Source organism: Oncorhynchus nerka, linkage group LG9b, assembly GCF_034236695.1.
Source record: "Oncorhynchus nerka isolate Pitt River linkage group LG9b, Oner_Uvic_2.0, whole genome shotgun sequence".
In the NCBI taxonomy this organism is placed as follows: domain Eukaryota; kingdom Metazoa; phylum Chordata; class Actinopteri; order Salmoniformes; family Salmonidae; genus Oncorhynchus; species Oncorhynchus nerka.
In genome coordinates, this window is record NC_088424.1 from 33,803,789 (window position 1) to 33,809,788 (window position 6,000).

Here is a 6,000-nt window from a genome sequence, read left to right on the forward strand (position 1 = left end):
GTGGGGACCAATTCCACTTTGTATCGGCCTGCAGCAGTTGGTGAAGCGGATGCAACAATGGGGACAAGTTTGCCACAAACTTTCCGTAATAGTTCAGGAGCCCCAAAAATGACCTCAGCTCTGAGATATTTGTGGGTGCTGGTGCGTTAACGATTGCTTCCACCTTGCTGTTGGTTGGGTGCAGGCCTTGTGCATCAATCTTGTATCCGAGATACTCCACTGAGTCCTGGAGGAACTCACACTCCATATTTCTCCAGTCTTGACATCACATTGTCCAGCACCACAAGGTGCTCTCCAATGGATGGTGCTGACACGAGGATGTTGTCCATGAAGCACACAACATGGTCTATACCGTCCAAGATCTGATTCATTGTGTGTTGGAATATCCTGGAGCTGTCGAGATTCCATAGGTCAAGCGATTGAATCTGAATAGCCCCTTGTGTGTATTGATGGTTAGATACTGTTCTGACTCCGGATCCAGCTTCAGTTGCTGATAAGCGAATGTCAGGTCCAGCTTACTGAAAACCTTCCCACCAGCTAGAGTGGCAAACAGATCTTCAGCGTTTGGTAGTGGATATTCCTCTGGTAGTATGCAGCGATTTACTGTGACCTTGTAGTCACCGCACATTCTGACGGTCTTGTCTTTCTTTGGAACTACAACAATCGGATCGGCCCAGTCGCTCCTCGCTACTTTCGTGATTATGTTATTCTTCTGTAGGCGGTCCAGTTCCTTCTCTACTGCTTCCTTAAGAGCATAGGGAACCGGACGTGGTTTGTGAAAGATAGGCTTGGTTCCTTCTTGCACTCTGACTTTTGCTGTGAAGTCTTTTCACTGTAGCCATCTTTGAAAAGTTCTTTGTGCGTCTCCAGCATGTTAGTGAGTGTAGCCTCACTAGTTTGTCATTCACTCACTGGTTTGTCATTTCTCAGACTGAAGATTTCTCCCCAGTTCAACTTGATCTTTTGTAGCCAGTTTCTGCCTAGCAAGGCTGATTTTTCTCCTTTAACAATGACAAGCGGTAGCGTCCACTCCTTCCCCTCATACCGGACTGGTACCTGGATGTGCCCTAACACAGGAATAGTGTCACCAGTGTATGAAGAAAGGCGGATGGACGTGGGCTGAAGAGGGCACTCTTTCAGTTTTTCTTTGTAGAGTCTCTCTGGAACCAGAGATACAGACACTCCGGTGTCCAGCTGCATTTTTACTGTTTTTCCCGCTAACTCCATGTTGAGATAGATTCCATCTTTTAGTTGTTGAGCTGTGTACACTATGAACAGTTCCACTACTGTTTCAGTTGTACCTTCCTCGTCTTGTGCTGCATCTGACACTTTGTGCGCTCTTACTGTGCGTTTTGAGGCCTTACACACTCTCTGTAAATGTCCAACATTTCCACAATTGTGGCACTTTTCATTTTGGAATTGACATTCACTGTGCTGGTGATTATCTCCCCCACATCTGTAGCAACTTGGATGGATTAGACCTTTGAGATGTGGGCTGCTTTGTTCTTGTGTAACCTTGAGGACGGGACTGAATTTTTTAAAACTTTTGTGAGCTTTTTTCACCACGTGCATCACTGACCTTGTGAACACCTTTCTGATGTTCTGCATGTCCCGATAGCTCAATAGTATCCCTGTGGGCAAGCTCGAGTCCAAGTGCTATATCACAGGCTTTCTTAAAGGTCAGGTCGTTCTCGGACAGGAGCCTTCTGTGATATGCTTCACCTGTGAGACCACATACAAACTTGTCTCGGAAAGCATCACCAAGAAATCGTGCAAACTCACATGTACTTGCGAGCCTTTTCAAAGCAAGGATGTAGTCAGCCACAGTTTCCCCTTGACTCTGGTGACGTTGTTAAAATCCGAAACGTTCTGCAATGAGAATTGGCTTAGGCTTGAAATACCTTGAAAGAGTTTCAGTCAGTTCTGCATAGTTCAACTCCACTGCTTTTATTGGTTCAATGAGACCTTTCAGCAATCCGTACTCAGTTGGACCCAAAACACTGAGAAATACGTCTGCTTTCTTTTCATCTTTGATTTCATTTGCAGCCAGCCAACGCTCAAAACGCTCCAAATAGGAATCAAAATCCTCTTTTGTAGCCTCCAACTCTGGTACTCGACCAATGGTTGCCATTTTCACAGTTAATTGTTCAGTTTCCTTATTCCTTGTATTCCTTAATTTTCTGAATTTTCATCTAATTCTTCACTTCAGAAATTTCTGCAATTACTTCATTCACTGCACTCATTTGTAATAATGTACACACCGTGTTACGTTCCTTCTTCCTTCTTTTTTTCTTGACAATATTTCTCCACTGAGATCGCCTAATTTCAATGGGTTCAATGACAGTTTTTTAAATTATTTAACCACCAGAGGGCAGTGTCGCTATTCTGGACTCCAATAGTCTTGCTACTTGGCAGCTCCTGAATACTGTACTAGCAGTGCTAGCAGTGCTTAGCCTTCTCTACTGGCGAAAGAAAATAAAAAATAACTGACGAATTACATTAATATTTTGAGTTTCATTACTCACGCAACATTCTTCCCTTCAAGCAATGTCCGTTTATGTAGTTTAATCACCTCGTCGCCACTGTAATATTTGTGTTGTGGAGAAATGACCAGGCAGGAGACGGGAGTACAGTTAGTTTTCGTTTAGTCAAATCCCCTCATGCTCTACAGTTCCCGGCACCCCAGTGCACATGTGCATTTCCTATTAAGTGTAGTAACGTACCACTGCCACAATGCATTACTGCTTAGTAACAGCATAGTAACTAATATAAACAGATGTAGATCCCACATACTACAAGGAGTATATCACATCAGTCACTGACTTCATCAATAAGTGCATCGATGACGTCGTCCCCACAATGACTGAACGTACATACCCCAACCAGAAGCCATGGATTACAGGCAACATCGCACTGAGCTAAAGGGTAAAGCTGCCGCTTTCAAGGAGCGGGACTCTAACCCAGACGCTTATAAGAAATCCCGCTATGCCCTCTGACGAACCATCAAACAGCAAAGCGTCAATACAGGACTAAGATTGAATTGTACTACACCGGCAAGGCAGGGCTTGCAAACTATTACAGACTACAAAAGGAAGCACAGCCAAGAGCTGCCCAGTGACACAAGCCTACCAGACAAGCTAAATTTGAGGCAAGTGACACTGAAACATGCATGAGAGCATCAGCTGTTCCGGACGACTGTGCGATCACACTCTCCGCAGCCGGTGTGAGTAAGACCTTTATACAGCTCAACATTCACAAGGCCGCAGGGCCAGACAGATTACCAGGATGTGTGCTCCAACTGGCAGGTGACCAACTGGCAGGTGTCTTCACTGACATTTTCAATATGTCCCTGAGTCTGTAATACCAACATGTTCCAAGCAGACCGCAATAGTCATTGTGCCCAAGAACACAAAGGCAACCTGCCTAAATGACTACAGACCCGTAGCACTCAGGTCCGTAGCCATGAAGTGCTTTGAACGGCTGGTAATGGCTCACATCAATACCATTATCCCAGAAACCCTAGACACACTCCAATTTGCATACCGCCCAAACAAATCCACACATGATGCAATCTCTATTGCACTCCTCACTGCCCTTTCCCACATGGACAAAATGAACACTCATGTGAGAATGCTATTCATTGACTACAGCTCAGCATTCAACACCATAGTACCCTCAAAGTTCATTACTAAGCTAAGGATCCTGGGACTAAATACCTCCCTCTGCAACTGGATCCTGGACTTCCTGACTGGCCGCCCCCAGGTGGTAAGGGTAGGTAACAACACATCCTCCACGCTGATCCTCAACATGGGGGCCCCTCAGGGGTGTGTGCTTAGTGCCCTCCTGTACTCCCTGTTCACTCATGACTGCACAGCCAGTCACGACTCCAACACCATCATTAAGTTTGCAGATGACACAACAGTGGTAGGCCTGATCACTGACAACAACGAGACAGCCTATAGGGAGGAGGTCAGAGACCTGACCGTGTGGTGCAAGGACAACAAGCTCTCCCTCAACGTGATCAAGACAAAGAAGATGATTGTGGACTACAGGAAAAGGAGGACCGAGCACGTCCCCATTCTCATCGACAGGGCTGTAGAGGAGCAGGTTGAGAGCTTCAAGTTCCTTTGCTTTCAAATCACCAACAAACTAACATGGTCCAAGCACACCAAGACAGTCGTGAAGAGGGCACAACAAAACCTAATACCCCTCAGGAGACTTGGCATGGGTCCTCAGATCCTCAAAATGTTCTGCAGCTGCACCATCGAGAGCATCCTGACGGGTTGCATCACTGCCTGGTACGGCAACTGCTCGTCCTCCGACCGCAAGGCACTACAAAGGGTAGTGCGTACGGCCCAGTACATGACTGGGCCAAGTTTCCTGCCATCCAGGATGTCTATACCAGGCAGTGTCAGAGGAAGGCCCTAAAAATTGTCATAGACTCCAGCCACTCTAGTCATAGACTGGTCTCTCTGCTACCTCATGGCAAGCTGTACCGGAGCGCCAAGTCTAGGTCCATGACGCTTCTTAACAGCTTCTACACCCAAGCTATAAGACTCCTAAACATCGAATCAAATGGCTGCCCAGACTATTTGGATTGCTCTTTTACGCTGCTGCTACTCTCTGTTGTTATCTATGCAAAGTCACTTTAATAACTCTACGAAACATGTACATATTACCTCAATTACCTCGACTAACCGTTGCCCCCGCACATTGACTCTGTACCGGTACCCCCAGTATATAGCCTCGCTATTGTTATTTTACTGCTCCTAGACGTTGCCACTTCACAATAACAGCACTTACAGTTGACTGGGTCAGCTCTAGCAGGGCAGAAATGTTATGAACTGACTTGTTGGAAAAGTGGCATCCTATGACAGGCCACATTGTAAGTAAGCGATTGTCACTGAGATCTTCAGTACAGGCCATTCTACTGCCAATGTTTGTTGCATCGCTGTGTTCTCAGTTTTTTACACCTGTCAGCAACAGGTGTGGCTGAAATAGCTGAATCCACTCATTTGAAGGAGTATCCACATACTTTTGAACCATGGGGCGGCAGCGTGGCCTAGTGGTTAAATCGTTGGACTAGTAACCGGAAGGTTGCAAGTTCAAACCCCCGAGCTGACAAGGTACAAATCTGTCGTTAACCCACTGTTCCTAGGCTGTCATTGAAAATAAGAATTTGTTCTTAACTGACTTGCCTAGTTAGATAAAGGTAAAGTACAAATAAATGTAGTGTATCTGACTACAGCATGGTGCTACCTTACAGAGTGTTGTTGAGGCTACTGTAGACCTAAACAGTGATTTAGTCATCAAACAGTCATCTCATATGTATATACTGTACTCGATACCATCTACTGTATGCTGCTCTGTACCATCACTCATTCATATATCCTTATGTACATATTCTTTATCCCCTTACACTGTGTATAAGAGAGTAGTTTTGGAATTGTTAGTTAGATTACTTGTTGGTTATCACTGCATTGTCGGAACTAGAAGCACAAGCATTTCGCTACACTCGCATTAACATCTGCTAACCATGTGTATGTGACAAATACAATTTGATTTGATTTGATTTGAGTTAATAAATTATTTGGTGTCATGTATATAGTTTTATCAAAAAATTATTACTTTTGTTTCACTATTTAAATTTTTATGAAATTCTCTGAGGAGGATGGTCCTCCCCTTTCTCTTCTGAGGAGCCTCCACTGTTTGATAGTTATCAGGCCTTGTTACATAGCTATGAACAAGTAAGTAAGGACTCAGGACACCAACACTTACAGTATAGGGGCATAAACAGTCAAATGCAGAAAAGCACACACTCAGAGGCGAGCAGGTGACCGATGCAATCTCAACCACACTGCACACTGCCCTAACCCACCTGGACAAGAGGAATACCTATGTGAGAATGCTGTTCATCGACTACAGCTCGGCATTCAATACCATAGTACCCTCCAAGCTCGTCATCAAGCTCGAGACCCTGGGTCTCGACCCCGCCCTGTG